This window comes from Poecile atricapillus, chromosome 11, assembly GCF_030490865.1.
Source record: "Poecile atricapillus isolate bPoeAtr1 chromosome 11, bPoeAtr1.hap1, whole genome shotgun sequence".
NCBI lineage: Eukaryota > Metazoa > Chordata > Aves > Passeriformes > Paridae > Poecile > Poecile atricapillus.
Genome location: NC_081259.1, coordinates 192260 through 213217, shown reverse-complemented (window position 1 = coordinate 213217; position 20958 = coordinate 192260). Strand labels below are relative to the sequence as shown.

The window sequence follows — 20958 nt, the reverse complement described above, 5'->3', positions numbered from 1 at the left end:
TGGCAAGACCAGAACTCCTGGCCTTTTTACCACACCTTGCAGCAGACTGGCAGCAGGTTTGCACTCTCCAGAAGGTGTGAAGTGTGATGATCGTGACCTCTATGTCAAGCAAGGGCAGGAGAACTGATGTGGAGAGAACTTGATGGCACACCTGGTCCTTACCTCAGACACGATGCTGTCCACATTAGGATTTACCAGGATCACCGTATCCAGGGTGTCACTCTGGTGATGGAGAGTTCTTTGGCCTGGGAAAGAAAAGGAATTAGACAGGATGAGAGAAGCTGATGAGATAGCATCCAGCTACTGATGTTTTAACCTCAAAAACCCCTTCAGCATGGGTTTGATTGCAAAGTTTCAATTTGCATTCAAGACCCAGTTTGATACCTAAGTCTCATAAAACAGAGCAAACTCTTTTCAGCAACAAGGAAAGAAATCCTCCTTCTGGATCAGCACGCTCAGCTCCAACATACTCTGAAGTCCACACAGAGCCAGGCACTTTGAGAGGCCTGCCTGTGCCAGATGGCTGTGTCTGTAAACACTGGCACAGATAAATTATCCCCTTCCAGACAGTAGTGCCTTGCCTCATCGCAGCTACCACAGAGAGGTGTCTCTGGCATTGTCCAAATCGTAGCCACCACAGGGCTCTGTGAGCCAGTCAGTGGGTGCCAACTCAGCTTCCACTGGAATGGTGCAGCACTGGTAACAAGTTTCCACTCATTCATAACAGATTTTTTCTTTAATGAAGTATTTTTCTTAAATCCAAATGTGCACTCCTAAGCTGCTGCTATGGGAAGTACCTAGACAACAAGAAGTCTCATTCTCTTGTCTGAGGCACAAATAGGAACCAAGAGAGGACTCTGTTCTCTCTATATAGTTAGAGGAAAAAAAAAAAGCCAAAGAGCAAACAAGATCCTGGGAGCACAAAAAAGCAATTTGTGTGCTCACCTTGTCATGGGCATTGTACAGATATTTGGCAAAATGCTACCAGAATTCCAGGGCCCTATTAATTTATTAGACAGAAGGGTATTGAGTGTCTGCCATGCTGACAGCCAGGATCAGAGCCCCTGTTGTATGCCCACATCAGATGGCTCTGGTAGGCAGGACAACATACAGCGCCTTCCTGTAGCACTCCCATTGCCTCTTTCTAGGCAGATCTCAGTCCTTCTAAAATAGATGTATCTATCTGGTGGAAGAATGGAAAGGATGGGAAGGAAGGATGGGAAGGATGGGAAGCATGGAAGGTCAATACTCAGCATAGCTTTAAACCAAACTCACTTTGCTGGAATGTTTTACTAGCAATTAACCAGACAGATAAGCCCAGAAGGTAGCTTTCAGCCCAAAGTGAGCTAAGCTCTCAGCAGAACTATTTGTACTTGGCATCTCTAGCTGCTTTCTGAACTTTTCTGTTTGGCTAAAAATCATCCCTCTAGACTAAAATCAAACCATCACTATGCCAAATTCACTGAGTTCAGTGGCATTTCTGGCACTTGATGTGGAATAGCTATGTGGCTGGAGACACCGGGAAGCAAGTCCCTGTGCACAGAAGGGATGCTGCAAGTGAGCCATGGGGAGCAGCATGGGAGGGTGGGAGGAGGCACAGGTGAGGAGGGCCCAGGAGGTGTTCTGGGGCATTCTGTGCAGCCAGAAGAAACAAAACCCCACTCATCCTAGAGGCAATGATAACTGTGAAGGCATTGCTGATGTCCCAGAAGTGTTCACAAGGAGCACCCTGCTTCCTCACAGATCCATTGTGCAGCATTCACACAGCTCCCCCACGCCAGGACCTCCAGTCCTGCTGCTTGGGGCATCCAGAACAGAAGTGATCTGCCCCCATTTTTCAACATTACTACTGAGACAAAGTGACACAGCCTCTTCCACCTTGGTGCCTGCACACCACAGACATCATTTTAGCAGTGGTTACCCACAGCACTTGGGGAACACCGCCTGGTGCACGGCACCAACACCAGCAGCCTCATCTTTGTGCCACGTGCCAGGGAGGGCTCTTGGGCACAGTGCAATCACCGTGGCCACCTGTGGGCATCTTTCCAGGCACCAAGTGCGCAGGCATTGCGGGGGCAAGGCCAGCCTGTGGGCTGCCAGCCAGGCAGCGCTGGTGACAGTGCCAGCTGCAGAAGCAAGGGGCCCATCTGTGGCACTAACAGGCATGGAAACAGTGCTTCTCCCTGCCATCCCATGGTCCGAGGCAGCTGAGCTGTCCCACTGAGGCTGTGAACAAAGCCTGGCTGTTAGCATTCTGCTGGCAGCCCCTCACCCCACAGGGAATGTCCCCTGCATATGGGAAAGAAAGAGAAGGCTCAAGCTGCAGGGCCAGCAGTTGCTGGCAGATGGGAGGGATGAATGGGGAAGGACTGAGCCTTGTGAAGGGCTGTGAGGATGATTAAGGAACTAAATTGTCTTCATACAAGGTGAGGCTGAGTGTGGGGGAGGGATATTTTCAATATGAATAAATAAATACCTGATGGGAGGGAATGAAGAAGAGGAAGTCAGGCACTCTCAGTAATGCTCAGTGACATGATGTGAGGAACAAATTAAGATGCAGGCAATTTCATCTGAACACAAGAAAAACACTGTTTTTACTGTGAGGGTGGTCAAATACTGGAATAGGTTGTACACTGAGGTTGTGGAGTATCCATCCCCAGACATACTAATGCCTGGATACAGGCCTGGGAAGCCTGCTTTTGCTTACCCTTCTTGAGCAAGTGTGATTGGACTAGACAACCCCAAGTGCCTTCCAGCCTACAGTTTGCCAAGTCTGTGACATTGTGAAGCATTGCACCCCTCCATAACTTTGCTCCTGACATGCTGTGGGGTAGGTTCCCTCTCTTCAGTTGCAGCAGTTGATTCTCAGGAAGACAGAGGAGCAGAGCTCTACAGATAGGCCATTTCCAGAAACATGGGAGTCACTGCACACACCTGTGCACACCAATACCCCAAACTGTTTTTTAACTAAATTCAGAGGCAAAGCAGAACAGCACAGAACAGCACAGAACAGAACTCCAGGCCACAAACTGTGAGTAAGGCAGCAACACAGTGCCCTAACATGGCCCATGCCCCAGACCCTATTCACCCCAAGTTGGGGCAGTGGCCTTCCCAGCCCAGTGCAGTAGCAGCCCGTGCCTGGCTGAGGGAACACACATGCCCAAGGCCTTTGTGAATCCAAGCGCTTATCAGGCTGAGAAGTCCTTTGCTGACCACTTTATGCAGCCTGCAGTAGCACCTGCACAGACAGAGAGTTTAAACACACAGCCTGGCACATCATTCCTCTCACTAACAAAAACCGTATGTACCAGAAACACGTAGCAGTGTGACTGACATGGCAGACATGGTGACTGGAAGCATGCTGTTCAGGTCACTTCCAGGTATTTGTCCTTATCAGAGCTCTATCACAATGAAATGCATGCCTGGAAATAGCATTGCAAATTAGAAAATCCCTCCATTCCATTGACCAGTACAAGGAATATCCTTCTCAGACTCCTGAAGACTGCAGTCTTCAATTTACCTGGAACAAATATCTGGACACAGCTCATCTCCAGGTGCATTCTGAACACAGATCCCTGACCCTGTGCAGCCTTCTCGAACTATACTCAGAAGCTGCTACATAATATAAATCTCCTCTCTTCAGTAGCATTACATTTCTCATTTTGTATGAACCCTCACTCTACGTGTTCAGCCACATTCTGATTTCTTCAATCATCCCTGTGCATGTGCACTTCCAGGAAATATTCTCATCCATCATGTCCCCACCAAGGCAGAAAGCCTTTGGTCCTTACCACTTGTTCCTTTGGAGCAAAGTTTCTTTAGTCCCTTGGAACTGCTGTCATCTATCCCTATGGCCACTGGGATGAGCAAGAATAGAAGTACAAGAAGGCGCACAAAGATTCAAAGGGTGTCATTATTTTATTTTCTGTATTATTTCCCACCCTATTTCTTTATGCATCACAATATAACCTAAGATTAGCTTTGCACCAAATAAAGATCTTCAGTTAGGGTACACAGTGACATCCAAATTTCACCCTGCCATGAAACTATTAAGCTCTTTTAGGGAGTCTAGAAGGTTTAATTTCTCTGGTGTGCTTGATTTTGCTTTTATTTGGCGATGAATTTAATGAACACCATGACTGTGCAATTTAGTTGCTGAAGTTCCTCACAGACTTTTCTAGATCTCAGTAACTGCATCATCTATAAATTTAGCCACCTCTGTATTTCTTCATCGTTACTGTACTGATCAACTTTGTATTTGTAGAAGGAATCATGAAGCCCTTGTACTTTACCTCTGAATGCTGCACAAAGATGACCATATTATTTGTTTGCTAACTTGTTTTCTGTCTTTTAAGTAGTTTTGACTCATAGCATTACTTGCCTTTTAACCACACAATGTGCTTGCTGCATAACACATGGAAACATTAAAAAATATGGAAAGATTTAATACACAAACACACCTCATTCACAACCACAGTAAGGTTTCAGAAAACAGACAGGGCATTTGCCTTCTCCACACAGATCACATTACTTACCATTGTGCAGAAGTATCAGCACCCTCACCCCAAAGGCCCACAGAAGACACATACAGCTCCTTCCTACAGGGCAGCCACCCACGGGTGCCTCCTCCTGACCATGGTGGCACTACACAAAACATCCCAGAGATGGTGAACAGCTAATCTGGGCTAGAGGATGGATTTCTAATTACTAATTACTAATACTGAGGTGGCATTTCAGGACGTGCAGCTGAACTCCTGAACTAGTTGGAAAGGAGGAAAACTCAGAATTTATATATTTTTTTAAGAGTTTGTATAGCTCACATACTAGAAAAGCTGAGGGTACCCTCACTGCTGTTCACAGCATTCTCAAGAAGGGCAGCAGAGGAGAAGCTGCTGATCTCCTTTCTCTGGTGATCAGCACTAGGATAAATGGAAATAGAATGAATCTTCATTGGGAGAGTTCAGACTGGACATTAGAAAAGGTTCTTCACCAAGAGGGTGGGCAGGCTCCCTGGGGAATTGGCTACAGCACCAAGCCCATCAGAGTTCAAGGGATGATGCTCTTAGTCATATGGTTTAAGTTCAGCTACACCTGTGAGGAGCAGGGAGTTGGACTTGGTGATCCCTACAGGTCTAATTAACACATGTGTTAATTAATTATGTGGCACTTTGAGTGTAGAATTTCTTTGGTTATGGCAGAGGATAGCAAGTGAAGAGCAAAGCCACACTGACTCTGGAGTGGTAATTCAGGACTGCACCTGCAAAGAGACAGAGGGAGAGAGGACAGAGGAGCAGATGCTGTGGGTTTAGTGCCCAGTGGTCAGGCAGAGAGGGCTCTTCTATGGAGGTCAGGCTAGGCTGGAAGAAAGGATAGTGCACTGGGGTAACCGTGACAAACAGGATGCCTGAGGGAGAGAGATGATCCTACAAACAGACAGATGGCTGTAGAGGCAGAAAAGGAGGTCATGCTGACAGCACAGATCCTTGTGTTCTGCTACTTTAAATGGAAACACCTAAAGCCCCCATAGCTGCAGAATAAATTCTGAGCTAGTCTGAAGAGCTGTCAAGGATAGCTATGCAAGATGCATATGTTCTTGTTATGTTCTTTAATCTTTCAGACCATCAAATCTCAGAGGTTTTATTCTGTTAATCAGGACTGGAAAAATCAGTTACTGCTCACCATGCTGAAATCAGAGACCAAGTGTCAGGGCAGCAGGACTCAGTTTTGTGAAATGATGCCTTAGACGAGAGCTCTGGGTCATCTTTCAAGTGACTGTGCTGAAATCAGCCATGATGCTCTGACTGGTACAACAAATCAGAATGAACGTAAGGGCCAAAAGATGATTAAAGGACTGGCACATCTTGATGAGAGAAGTCAGGTGGGACTGTTTAGCCGATAAAAGAGAAAACTCACGGCAGGGAACTCACTACTCTGTGTACATGTCTGATGGGTCCCATGACTTTGCCATCCAGAGGATGGAGAGTGCTTGTCTGACCACATAGAAATCAGCCCTTTCCCACCCAGGATGCATTCTTTATCCCTCGTTACCTCCCTCAGGGAACATCTCTCCCCTCCTTTGTCCCTAAAATTATTTAGGCTTACCAGGTTCTACCTGTAAAGTGAATAGCAATTGATTAAAATAGCATTGATAAATAATACAGAAGTTTCAGAGTCTGAAAAGGCACACAAGCCACAGTGATTAAAAACCAGCTCTTCCTCACTTCTGGCTGTCTTAGCTGACATGAACATTCCTCTTCAAGGGGACAGTGTTGAAAAGACTAACAAGAAGATTCTAGATACCGCTATGTCTTAGTACCTTTTCCTACACTTCAGCAAAGAGCTGAGCCTGGGATCACACGGTCTTCCTGATGTCTGTTGAACAAAGTCCACCTCTGAAGACAATCAAACCACGCATAGGGTTCTTAGAGTGCATATATTTGCATAATTAACATGAGCTGGTGCAAGCTGAAAGACTGACATTTCCTTCACTCTGAAATTACATAATAACACTGAGCTAGTAAATGACTCATTCTGTGAAGTCTCTAACTGTAGCTTCTGCAGTGCCAATGGAAGAAAAAGGATCCAGCCCCAAATGGTGTCCATTCAGAGAATGAAACAACACAGTCATTCACCAACACTCCAGGACTGTACCAAGTATGGCAAGCCACAGCTCCTTGGGAGGGAGATTGTAAAGACCAGAGGAAAATGAGAAAAGGTTTTGCACTGAGCTCCGAGCGGGGTCCCGTCCTGTCTGAGCACATACACAGCCCTGTGTCCAGCTGCACTATGGACCCACTCCTCTGCTGGACCAGGGCTACCCCTGTAGTCCAGTACTGAGGGAAAGGAGGGAATGTGCCCTTGTTGGAAGCAATATCACACTCCCAGCACCTGAAAAGCACACAGCTCCTTCTTCCAGCAGGCAACCTGAACAGTGTATGGCTGGCAGATGGGACCAGCTCCGGCTGATGGAGATCTAGAAGCTCTGCCAGCTAGCGAGGTAGGCTCAGGAGTTAAAAAATAAACACAAAGTTTGATTTGGCAGCCGATACACAGCCAACAACTGTGGATTCACCATTCAGGTCCTCATGTGGTGGTTCCAGTTCAGGAACTTAAACACAATTTCTCTCACCCCAGGGATGCACCTGGATTTGTTTATCACAATGACAGGACAAGTCCCACTCTGTTCCTCCTTACCATTTAATGGCAGTTTGGTGCCAGATGAGAGGAGACTCTCAGGCAAGGTAAGGAGAGAGACACCAGGTGAGGAATACAGCTAGAACTTGGCAGAAACCCCCCAGAAAAGGCTAAGAGAGATTCTGAGTCCTAGGTGGTTGGCTGCCATGTCTGACCACTGCCTTCCAGAGCCTGAGGCAATGCAACGCTCCCAGCAATGCTGGGACCTTTGTTGCTCTTCCAGATAAGAGCAGAGCAAAGGGCTTAGCCAGATCACTGGAGATCACAGCAAAAGGGCGGTCTCACTGCTTCCTTCCCTCCTGACACAACATGTGATAGCTGCAGTAGATACTTATTTTCATAAGATTTTTGGGAAAGTGCTGTAGTTTTAACTTGCTAGTATGATTCAGCAGTTGAGAATGATGAGGAACTGGCTTCAGACAGTGCTTTGTGGTCCAGCAGCAAGTGTTCTGCCTCTCATAGTCTGAAAAAGTCTACTGTAAAGATTTATTTCATATACTTTCTATTTTTACGTCTTCAAACACTCTGCAGAAATAGAGAAATATTTATTTGTCAGTGGCTAAATCAAAAAATCTGTCCCGTCAAAGGGGCTCTCTAGTGATTTTCTCAGTGAAACTCACTGTACACCAGCAAAGAGAAAACATTTTTTTAACAGAAATATGAAAATCATCTGAAAATTGAGAGGCAAGAAACTGCAGCAAAGTGCTGAGGCCCTGCCAGGGAGGGCCAGGGCAGAGCCATGTGCTGCCTGTGGAGCAGTGGAAACCATCACCCAACAGGTCACAGATGCAACCAGGGCTTAAAATGAGCAATTTTAAACAGCACCTAGAATAGAAGGGGAAGTCAGTGGTGTTTGAGCAGGCAAATGTCATATGTATGAGTTTTTATTTTTTATGAATATTTCAAAATATAATTTGATGATATTTCATATTGAGATACTGAGTCACACAGTTAAAAACACAGCACTACTGAAATAAAGTCCTGTGGATGTGTGGAGATACACCTTATCTGGAGGAACTGAATAAACAAAGCACAGGAAAGTACAAAGCAGTGTGCAGAGAGAGGGAAGATAATTAAAACATCTTTATGAAGTAAAGCATTCTGTACAGACTGAAGGCACATCTACACCAACTTCTGCCTGTTAATGAGGCCAAATCTCCAGATGCTGGCTTTGGCTTTAGCTAATACCCCAGTTGTGGACTGAGGGGAATTTTGGGTACACATGGTATTTTGACCGCTATTGCTCATATTCCAGCTATACAGCTCTCCTGCTGTGTGGCTCTGTACCTGGAGAAAAGGGTGACAGGGATTACACCCAGCCCTGGCAGGGCTTGTCAGTGCAGCACACAGAGGACTGAACAGAGAAGCACACAGCATATGCAGGAGCATCAGGGGAGCCAGAGCAGAGCTGATGATGCATTCTGTGCTCGTCTGAGGACTTTTTCTCAAGCGTCCAATCAGAACACCCACACAATTGTCTTCAGGAGGACAAATGGACAACCAGTCACACATGCACTTCCACAAAACACTGCCGCAATCCAACTCAGTGTAAAAGGAGCTGTGAGGTGCTAACATCAGAAAAGAAAGCATCAGAAAGTCACAAACTTCAGAACAGCTCAGAGGCTGAGCAAAAGCCTTAAAAGCTACAGAACTCTGCAATCAGAGAACTTGGTTCAAGAAGCTACAGAAAGAAGACAACATCAGCAAGACAGCTCCACAAAGGAAAAAAAGGCTCTCAACAGGAACAGAGTGAAAAAGTGAAATTAATTGAGAACCATACTAGGAGGGACAGAGAAAGGAAAAACACAGCACTAAACCAGTAGAAAGAAGAGTATCTCTGGTAGGACCAGGGAGCAGTGAAGGAGAACAAGATCTGGTTTCTCGAAACATGGCTGAATCTGTCAGGAGGAAGAGGGCTGAGGAATCTGAAAGTGTTCTCAGGCTTCCTTTTATGTACAATACCAGAGATATTTCATAACTCACCTTACCATACTGTTACTGCATGCCAGGAGAACTGATCATGTTTTAAAGTACGAGCAGGCTCTGTGAAATGATTGACTGCCTCCTGGGGATTTACTACAAAGGTGAACCAGCAGCAGGGCAAGAGAAGGAGATGAAATATTCCTTAAGGTGTGGGAGGTTGTGGGCACTTGCCACATCCCAGGAGATATTCCTGCTAACCACTTGCCTTTGCTTCCCATCTTTCCTCCTCCCTGTGATATTTTCATGCCATCTACAGCTCCTCTCCCAGGCAACCTCTATTTCTATACCATAGCAACCATCTCATTGCTCCCTAATTGCACATACTGTCTCACTTTTATGCTAAAGAGCAATTTGATAGCTCAGCCATTTTAGAACCACTAATTGAAGATGTAGATATTCACTTTGGCAACAGTTTCATGTATTTCCAGAAGTTACAGCCCCTCAACTGGAAGTTATACCACCACTGAGATAATACCTAGCTTGCCAGGTGCTAGATTGGCCACAAAAAGTGTTCTGTTACCTGCAGCAACTTTGCTAACTCATGTAGGCCTTGCATCCTTCTGCTGGGGAACAGTGTGTGGCATTTGCATGAATCAGGAATGAAGCCCTGCACACAGACATAGCCTCCAGCTGTGAAGAGCTAAAGCTGTGACTTCTTAAATGTCTCCAGCTAAATCCACAAAAGAAAACCTAAACACACTTTAAGACACCCTCTTATCTGGTGTCCTCACTCCACCAACCACTGGCAGACTTATTACAGCTGGTCCCTTTGGAAACCAAATTAACATTTTACTTTCCTGTGTCAGCTGGACTTCAGCTGGGAGTTTGTGGAAACAGGGGTTCCACAAAACCACTCCCATTGGCACTGAGGCAGATACCCTGTTTCAGTTTCCAGAGATGAAGACTCCTGTAAGTCATTATCTCTTAATTTTAATAAGAATGTGCATCCCAGAACAAATGCTCTTACAGCCAGAACATAGCACAGACTGAAGAAAACTGCATGTTTCTCCTAGCTGAGAAGTATCTGGGTAATGCTGACTCTGACTGACTTGGAGGCACAGCTGTTCCATTTCTCACTCTTTTTTTTTTTAAACTTCTCAGCTGATCAATATGACAAACTGACTGAGGCAGGGAGAACTTAATTGTATAAGAGCAGGGATAGCTGCATACACACAGAAATAACTCTGAGATTTCCTCCTTTTTGCCTATTGAGATGCCAAATTTCTGGCAAGAGAATCCTGCCTCTGATACACAGCAACTGTTTGGAGACTTTAAACCTCATTCCTATTCTGTACTGTTAACAGTCTCATCCCAAGTAGGTTTTCTTGTCTCCCTTGCTTGTTTTTAGGATGACTTGCTGAATGTCAGCCCTCATGAAGATACAAATATTAAACCAGCTGTGAACTCCAAGTGGCTGAGGTGGTTGGTGAAGCACAGGACTGTATTCTGCCAGCCCTTGCGAAAATGCAGCTCTCCTCTGCAAACAACTTTCTTTGTTGCATCTTGACTCTGCACTCTTGGATCTAGTTGACCCTTCATTCTCTGCATGGTCTGGGTTGCTGGGATTTGATTTACAGGGTGAAGTACAGCAATAATGAATGACAAATGAATAACAAAAATTGACAATGAATAACAAAAAGCTATTTCAAAGCTGAGAACTTCAAGGCCTCCTGTCCCTTCTGCCAGCAAACACATGGCCTATCCATTTAGCACTGAAGGGAGAGGGGTTTGGAAGCAGCCAAGGAGGTTTCTAGCAGAGTAGTCCAGGCCACCTTCCTGTCGTGATACTGGTGACATCTCCACTCAGCTACTGCCTCTCACCAGTCTGCTTGAAATGAGCTCACTTGAGTCTTATTTCATCTCAGGAGCCCCTGCTTCCCCATCTAGTCAGGTCCCTTTCAGCTTACAGATTACACAGTGGAATCAGGGACTGAATTCCAGTTACTAACTTTTATTCTCCCAGTTACTAATCAGAGAGAATAAAAAGGGCCGGGGGAGGTTTCCATCACCACAAACATTTCTCTCAGGGCCTCTTGCTTGTTCAGTTCCCTCAGAGCCATGAAGGCACAGGAGCCTTCCTTGCTGCCTTGCCTCTCCCTTCCTTAGCAATGGTCTTTGCCAATGAATGTGGACCAACAGTAAGAAAGAAAAGCTATAACAAATAAAACTCTCGCGCAAATCTAGCAACCAAGAACTGGGCCAAAACACATATTATGCTTATACCCATCAGCCTGCAAGCTGGTTCTTCAGAAAAATGCTGCATGGGTCAAAGAAAGGCACAGAGAGCCACCCTATCCAATGCTTTGTGCAAAGGAGTAACTGTTGACTGGGGCCACTGACTTCTTACATGGCTTGGGTAATGTCTGCACTTCTGTCCAAGTACTGCAACTTAACTTATCCCTCTTAATCCACTTTTAGTAAGCTTTTCAGAACATAAATCCAGCCATCCAGAAGGTAAATCACTGGCTTCTTGCCCATTCCTCTTCTAAGAGCATCCGGAGTGCCCAATGACAGACTAATGTTCCTCAGACAGTTTTCAAAAGGGAGGTACTAATGGCCTTTTCCTTCTAGTTTTTCTCCTAAATTACTTAAAATTTGGGCACTGGAACTTAATAGAGAATTGACAGATGAGGGCCCAGTGAAAAAATACAGGTTAGCAAAGTACAAAAGCAATCAACTGAATTTCTTAACTTGAAAGCCAATAGAGGAAGCCATGCTTTGTTAACACAGTTTGTCTGTAGCTATAGCATGTTGTGAAAAGCAACACTAAACTTTTACAGCCCCGAGGTAGGTTCTAGCAAATTGCCAAAGACTTCAGTGCTTCCCAAGAAGGTGCATGAATGACAGTAACATGTGCAAAGAGACACAAATGTTATTTGGTAGCATGTATTGATAACAGACATGCATATTGAATCCTACCCCACTGTGATTCGCAAGTCTCCTTCAGCTGATGATTCTCAGCCTTCAGCTTCTTGGAGGAAATATTCAAGCCTTTACTTTCAAAAGCAAAGAAAGGGCTCACTAGTTTCTTTACAAATACTGACACTGGGATAATGCTGCTTTTCGGAAAAGCAGAAATTATTCAAAATTGTATTCCTTGTTAAAAAATAAAACCAAAAAACAAGCCAACCCAGTACTATTCTTTGCATTTGAGAGATTGGTTAATCAAGACTTCAAGGGCTGTCTCAGGAGAACTAAGAACCTGCTGGCCAAGGAGATTAGTGCTCGTGTTCATCTGTGAATAAAACATCAGGACAGAAATTTCCTGAATAGCTGGACACATAACTAATTGTGCCATTAGTACTAACTTCTGCAATCCTGAGAGGAAGCTGTGAGAGGAGGAAAACTGACCTAAAGTCACCACATGTAGAAATTTATCTCAATTTCTTTAGTGTGAAGCAAAGGTAAAAACAAGTCACAGAGCTTAGTCGCAGCGAAGCATGAAGACTGCTTTTTGTGTGTCCACCCTGCTCTTTTCCACCACCATAATCCCAGCTTCCTCCACACTCCCTGCTATCCAGTGCCATACTCTCAGCTCCACTTGTGAGCCAGAACTACCAACTGTGCAAGTGACAGCATTCTTAGAGACAGCCACGTGCTGACAGCTGGTGTGCGAGCAGGGAGTGCAGGACAAACAGAGGTGCGCTGCTCCCATGAAGGCACCAACTGATCACTTGCCTGCTCCACCAACTTTCACAAAACTGGCAGAAGCTTGTTAATTTCAATGTTTTAGTAGAAGAAAAGTGTTTACTGCAAACACAGAAGGTATATGTGTAAGAATTCATACTGTGCACCCAAGCACCTCTAAGGGGATGGAGAAAATACGAACTAAGAAGTTATAACTAAACTAGCTCAATACTTTCTCTAATCTTTCCTGTAACAGCTACTAGGCTGGTGTAGGTGTCCAGAAAATTCATGATTTTTGGGGGGAAAGAAAAATAAATCTTCTTTTTCCATCTAAGTAAATTCTCCACAGAATAATAATTTTAGGCATTCATTTACACATAGCTCGTTCTCTTTTCTCCCATACACAGTTTCTGGAAAATCTCTATTCCCTGCCTTTCTCCTCCAGGTACTTTTGCCTAACTAAGTCTGGAAGACACTCCCTATGTTATAAACTAGCTACTGCTGTCAGGTCTCCATGTGCTAAGCAGACCATCTGAACTGCTTTGTGCCCCATAGCATCTCCTCTCAAGGACTGGAGGTCTCTCTCTTCTGCCCATCAAGGAGCAGTGGAAAGTCTGTGATAATGCCTGTAACAACCCTGGGCTCTGCTAAAAGCAGCACTCACTAAGATCTCTCTACTCAGATGCCTATCACAAGGATGTATTACTGCTTCTGAGTTTCTTCCTCCTTTGCGAGATGCATCCCAGGAGTTACCTAGGAAAGCCTGTGTCTGAACATGTACAAAGAGCACAAGCCGCATCCCACAGAAACTCATGCTGAGGAACCACTCTTCTGCCCTTCCCCTGGTGTCCAGCTATGCCCTTCTGAGACACATTGCACCTTTTGTTCACACACATGCAGCTTCCCTGCTTTCACCAAAGAGCTGGAAATTGCTCACCATGTTCCTGTGATCCGGTCTATCATCCATTTACCACCACACCTGCTGAGGATGTGACTCAGGTATGCCAGCACGATAGACATGAGGAAGAGTGGCAAAAAGACATGACAGGAGGTGGATTGTTTTGTCAGGAAAGAAACTACTGCACAGCTACACATCTCTCTATCTGCAGAATGGGAGTAGGGCGGAAGATCTCACAGCCTGGCCTAGCCAGATCATGCAAAAAGAAAGGAGGGGAGGAAAAAATGTGTCCCAATTCAGCAACTACTTGCTGGAGAAATTGTAAGGACAGACATGCAGGCTGGATGCAGCCAACCAGTACGGAGCCATCAAGGAGACAGAGAGGATACTGACCTTACACAGCAAAAAGGCCCCTACCCCAGCAGAAGAAAGAGGAATCCCTGTCATTCTGGAACAGTGCCCAGCCTGCAGGGCTTTTCACAGCAGAACCAGAGCAACTTGGAATAGAAACAGCCTCGTCTCTGAGATCAGAGAGTTTAAACCGGAGCTTGTTTTTTCTGCAGTCACAAGCCAGGAGGCACCAGCTGCAGAATTTGCCGCAGTGTGTGTGTGCGTGCGTGTGTTTCTGCGTGTGTGAGTGTGCAGCAGCCATGCTCCTCCCCTCCAAGCTCACTGTGTGATCAATGACACACTGATTACAGCTCCCTCCTTTTTCCCCTCCCTACATCACTGACAGTCCCAGTCTGAGCACTCTCAGCCCCCTCTCTTCTATATTAAGAAAGCTTTTGTTGGCATCACTACTGACTTCTCTTCATTGCTCCCTCTCTGGTCAAGGAGGTTTTGCTTCTTCTCATTTTCCCTCTTAGCCAAAACAAGAGTGTCTGACAGATATTCATGGTCACATACCCAGGTCTGTGCAGTGACAAACCATGCTTTTGGCTCCTCTAGTTCTGAACCCTGGAGAAAAAAGGCCGTATTTTGGAATACTTCAACACATTTCAGCTCTAGCATACAGATAATTTAACACTTTTAACAAGAAGCTTGTTGGTAGCAACACTAACGAATGCTAGAGATACCCTAATAAAATATAACCTCATGTGTCTGTGACTACAAAGGTGTCATCATCACACACTACCACCGGTAGTGCAGGAGAGCTAATGATAAAGAGACACCTGGCCCCTTATCCCTCTGTGTTACAAGGGCAGTACAGCAAGGTGAAGGATGACAAAGGACTACTGCTAGGAAAAAGAAAGCATTTTGTTATTCTCATTTCTTAAGCACAAAGTCCCTGCTTATAGCCCATTGGGATGAAAATCAGCTCCAAGATTGGCCACATTTCTCTCTCTGCTGCCATAGAAAGGCTGCATCACTTACATTTTACAGGAATCTTCCCTTTTTCCTCCCCCACTCACTGGACGCATTTGGATGCTTTTTGGTTTCCTGTACTGGAAGAATTTAGTGTTGTGAAGCTTGAAGTCAGACTTCAGCTACTTCAAGACTACTCATATGTGGGCGTGCAGCACCAAAGGGCAGAGAAATTGCAAAAGAAGATGTATCTCTCTTGCATCAAAACAATAGCATCACAGTCCACCTTAACAACCCTCCCCCTCCTGCCTGGCATTAGCCTCATTCCAGCATCAGCACGGAGCTGAACGGTGATACAGACATTAATACCGTCCTTCGTCAAGCCTTGCCCAAAGGCAGCATGTGTGAGATGCCTTGTACCACCTCCTCCCTTCTTCAGAAGCACACGATCTTCAGGGAAGACTGTACTAGGATAAAACATAATGCTGCAGGACTCTTTATGCTCCTCACAGGCAGAGTATTTTCTACAGATTCTTCTCTAAACCCATCTTCATACATCCTTCTCTGTGTTTGAGCTGAGTACACAAGTGCGGCAAGCAGCTGAGCAGCTGAGGAATTTGGGTTTTGTTCCTATACTCGAGCACAGACAGCTGAGGAGGAACAAGGTCCGCAAATCATAGAAACCCCAAGCTCCATCCGCAGCCACCTTCCCACTCTTGTTACTAATCCCCCTCAACCCCCCCATATTCCAAGGAAATAAACCCGCACCCGCTATGAGCGCTCCGCGCAGCTGCGTCTCCTCACCTGCGCCTTTGGCAGGGCTGCGCAGCCCCACCAGCTCTCACCGGGACCGCGCACAGGAGCGCAGAGCCCGGGCAGGTCCGCTTGCCGTCACCAATATCCCCCGTTACCTCCCCAGAAGGGCCCGTCCTCCCCGGCCGACCAACGTCTTCCAAAGCAATGAGCAGCATCCGAGCGCGAACAAAGCGCCGCCGCCTTCATCTCGCAACCTCCACGATACCGGAGCTCGTCACCCCCGACCGCCCCGGCACCTTTTGCTGCTCGCCCCGGGCCGGTGGGGAAGGAAGATGCACCTACCATCCTGGCCGGGAAGCGATGCCGCTCGGCTGCCCCGAGCGCGGAGGATGCGGCGGCACGGCCCGGGCTGCGGCGAGCGGCTGCCGTGTCACGGAGGCGGGGAGGAGCCGCCGCCCCAGCCCGTGCCGGCCGGTTTAACCCTCTGCGCACCGCGGAGCATCCCCACGGGCGGCCTTGCCTGCTCCGGTGCTCCTCGGCCAGCCCCGTGCCACTCTCCTCTCGATCTCCGGGCGACGGCGAGGACCGAGATCCTGTCCCCGCGCTCCGAAACACCCAGCACAGGTCAAACCCCGGCCAACACTGGCTCCGGCTGGCTGAACGCTTTTCCCATCACTCTCAGGCCGCTCCTCACGAGCTCCCGGAGCGGTGCTCCCCATCCCACCTTGGGCGCCTTCGGCTTAAGTGTCTCAAACTGGAACTTCACGTCGGACTCCTGCTGCAGAGCTGCTCCTCCAGTTAAAGACAAGCGACACGAACCACCGGACGCAGTCTCAGCTACCCAGTGGGGACAGATGTGCCTGACACCGCACACCGGCACCCGGCTGCTCATGCACAGACACGGCTCAGCGGTGAGCTTGGACCACACTGACAGACAATGAACGCGAATGAGTGAGGCAAGAGTAGCAGATATTCGACCTCTGGAGACCCATTTCCAGCATGTTTTCAGATAAATGTTTACACTGTTTTCTGGGAACCTTGCAAGTTGTTTCATAACCAGAATCAGCTCCAAGGCACTTGCAAATAATTGTGCCTCCTCGTTTCTGCTTTGCTGGGCTCATGCATCCTAGTCCAGCATTGGATTATACAGATTACTTTATGGTGTGCTAGTTGGCAATAGTGATTTTTTTTTTTTATTTTTTTTTCCCCACAGCAAGAACTGAAAGCACTCTCACTGCCCTGCTTGCCTTACACATGATGCTGGCTTACTTCTAGATTCCAGGATTAACTGTGAAAGCTGGAGATATCCTGCTGGCCCCACAGCAGGTCTCCCTCTCAATGATTTTAGAAGGACTGTCAGGCACAATGGAATGCTCAGAAATAAAAATATCACAGAATTTTAGGTTTTAAACTTCAAAAAGAAACCCAAACCAGAATCTTCATTTCTGTAGCTTTCAGATGATGCCAATCAGTGGCAAAAATCTGTAAACCTGAGGAAAAAAAAATCAATGCACTGCATCAAACATCTTAGATTTCTGTATGTTTTGGCCAGGTAGCATAGCTGCATCTTAACATCCTATTTAAAAAGAGCAAAGGTTAAATATTCTCAAAGGACAAACTATGAAGAAAATAGCTCCATGCTATGGGTCCCCTGTGCATTACAATGAACATTTTTCAAAACAGAGGGAGTCATTATCACTACCCATCATACTTGTCATCCCACTATAACCAGTATAATACAAGCTGAAGAGTTTTGCATAGTCAACGTGAACAAAAAGAACCAAGTAAAAAGGTGGAGATAGAGATGACTGCAAATGTGCAGTACCCTTTTTCAGCTTAAAGATGCACAGGGTGAGCAAAGGATACTACCTTAAAGGTGCTGCTATGTAGCAGTGCTGAAGACAAAGCAGGAGGATTTATTTGCTATTATTGCTTCATATAAACTAGGCTTCTTAATATTTGAGTTAACATCGTCTACTTCAGTGTAAGAACTGCCCAGGTGGGTAGCCCAGGGACAATTTTATCCCTTGAGAAGTTCTTTGGGTCTTTCCTAATAAACCCAGAACACTGAGACATGTCTGTCACTTCAGAGAGCAGTGCCAATGGTGTAGGACTAAAGGGAGGGGGTTACATAGTCTGGGTCTAGAACTGACCCACACTGGAAATTGCACTGCCATCAGCAGATTTTTCAGAGCACTCCAGAATGGCAGCTCCCACTGCACATCCAGGAAGGGAATATACCTCAGGCCATTTCATACAGTGACACAAAACTCTGCAAGCCTTTTCTACACCCACTACATCAGTGATCAAATTTAGCCCCTAGCAGGATATTTGGAGCAGCAAGATCTCCTCCTGTATTGATTTTTAAAATATTGATATATTCTATTTCAAGCAGCAAAATTAGATTTTACTGTCTAATCAGGACATTTCCTGATATTAGTCATTGTTTCAAAATCCCTTCCTATTAACACTCATGCAAGTACACTTTAAAGCATGAACTAGCCAGATATCTTTAAGTGCATTAAAGCCTTTTTAATATATAAACAGACCAATTTGTTATCTTCCATCCATGATCTTATTTTATAAGGAAACAATATTGTTTCAACACTATGTCATGCTCTTTTCTCTTTTGCCTCAAAATACTTCTTTATAAGTCACAAAAATTTTGCATCTTCCAGTTGCTGTTGAGACTTTACATCAGAAACAACTACGTCTATGAAATTCATGTCTGAAGGTTGGAGCATCTATTGTCTCTAGTTTCCCTCTCTGTTTACGGTCTTTTTACCCCAGCGAACTGGAATGTATTATTTTCATACTTTGCAAGTGTTCTTTTACAAAGCACAAGAATTTATGATGTATGGTGGTTTTCATAAAGCACAGCATATGTGTACTGTTTGACCAGCAAAACTCTTCTTAAAACTGAAGACGTTCTTAAAGCAGCTGCTGCCTTCACCATGCACCTGTTATTTAAGCGGCCTAAGAAGCCTCTTGCACACATGTTCTTTGAGGCAGCACTCCAGCCTTCATATGATCAGGTAGCAGTTGCAGATAATCTCTTCTTTTCAGCTTTTAAAGAAAACAACATTTAGCAATAAGCCCAAATACAGTCGTCAAAAGCAAAAGAAAAAGGGAACTAATAAGGAAAGAACTCACCAATCTTCAAGGCTCTTCCAGGTCCTAAAAAAGGGGCACTGAGCTTCTACCAGGAAGACCTAGAGCTATGATCAAGGTCACTTCCATTTCCTCAGTCCTTCAGGAGATCAGGAGATTCACTTGATCTGTGAGGAACCTCACAGACCAAGCACCAAGACCAGTACTAAGATGGGGCTCATTGAGGCTCAATTCCAACAACCACTCAAACACAGAAGTTTAAAGACACTATTATTCTCTGATGCAAAGATAGATTTATTTCAGGTATTGAATTATAAAAGAGACAGTGAGTTTTTCCCTCTTTATGCTAAAAAACCTCAAATCACTTTTTTCCATTTTGTCAAATTGACAATTATGGTTTGAAATAAAGATCCTGTCTTTGGGCTCTTTCCTGTCCTCATGGCTTTGAAAAGGCCACAAAGCTTCCTGGGATGTTAGCTGTAGTTCCTTTCTAACTAGGATATGTAATTAAACATGAAATTAAGCTGTTAAAAATGTGAACACTTATTTCATCGCTACACACCTGAGCCAGTATCACACTGAAAGGAATGCCCTGGATCATAAATAATAAGAAGCTATAGACAGGGTCTTCCCCTAGGCCAGCATAAATATAAAAAGTCAGTTCTTAAAATGTTTTTCTGTTGTTTTCAAATTTTAGGGTGGAGCCAGGGTCACATCTCCATGTTTTTCTCTACTATAATGTTTAAAACAGTTTTATATAAATGAAGGCTGTATGTTTTAATGAAGTATGAGATCTCAAAAAATACAGATAAAGCATAAGTCTTACAGTGAGTTTAAAGGTCATGATTCTCTGAACAAAAGCTCCAAGCTATCTACCATCTTAAGCTCAAAAGCATTTGATTTTCTTAAAAACTCTAGGCCAAAGACTTTAACAAGAAAAGATATTCTAATCAAGAATATACTATCTTCTGAAAGCCTTGGGACAAAGAATAACCATGGCCTGACCCAGACATTGCCCAGACATTAATTTGAGTAAAATATATTTCTTTCCCCACACCTTTGTGTGAAACGCAGAGTTCTGGGTGCACAGAACTCTGACCTCTCCATTAGTCTGCATCCCAGCTTTCAAGCTCTCACTGCACAAAGCTATCACAGCACATCCAAGAGCAGAGGCATTAAGCTCTCACCAGAGCACACTGGACAGAAAAAACCTGTCAAGAAGCACAAGGATTTGTTTGCATTTGTCCTCTTGCAAGATTTCTTTGCTTTGACTATCTAGTTACTGACTTCCATAGGCTATCTGCTTTCAATCAAAGAAATGAACTGACTAGTTCAAGTCTTTGGCAAATCACTTCTAAAATCCTCTTGCCTATCTTCATTTCTGTCAAGATACAGCAATTTTTACTCTTTTTCTACAGGCTTCATTAGGATGTACCTAAAGGACACTTATTTTTGCTGAATACTGCATCATTCTCTGCAACTGTTTAATGAGTCTTCCTATCTCCTTTCTTATTTACAGGTATTTGTATCTTTTTAATCTGTATGTTAGCTTAAATTCTGACCAAAGAGGTGTTTCCCACTTTTATCAAGTTTCTCTATTTTTAAATAACCATTTCTGAAATACAGTGTCAACCCTTTGGTTGTTAGTATAGTTCTATTTAAAGTAACCTTTGATCCCTAAAGTATTTTATTCTTTCAGATAGCTTTGCAGGTACAGTTATATTATTATTACTATTACTACTACTACTACTACTATTATTATTATTATTGCTATTACTGCTATTACTGCTATTATTGCTATTACTATTATTACTATTATTGTTGTTGTTTTTGTTGTTGTTGTTATATATAACAATACAGTTACATATTTAGGATTCTCTTCCTTAATTTGAGAATGATGTTTTAATCTTTCTGATGCTTCAGGGCCCAAGAAGTGATTATTATCTGAGCTATTGAGAATTAGCACGTCTAATGTGGAATTTTTCAAGTTTAAAGATGGAGAGCCGAAGTCATCCATTCCATTTATTTTTGTATCATTTTCTTCTTCAAGTAAGGTTTTACTTTTGTGGTAATAGCATCCGTAA

The 20958-nt window shown here is 44.7% G+C and overlaps 1 protein-coding gene across 1 annotated transcript in view; it reads right to left on the bottom strand.

Moving 5' to 3' along the window:
* MAP1A (microtubule associated protein 1A) overlaps positions 1-16176 on the bottom strand; it is a 32066-nt gene extending 15890 nt beyond the window's left edge. Inside the window, exons 1-2 of the mRNA XM_058847032.1 lie at positions 16106-16176; positions 163-245 (exon numbers count right to left, since the gene is read on the bottom strand). The gene's annotated coding sequence lies outside the window, so the exon portion shown is untranslated. The remainder of the gene's footprint in view (positions 1-162; positions 246-16105) is intronic.
* Between the last annotated feature and the right edge of the window lie 4782 nt (positions 16177-20958).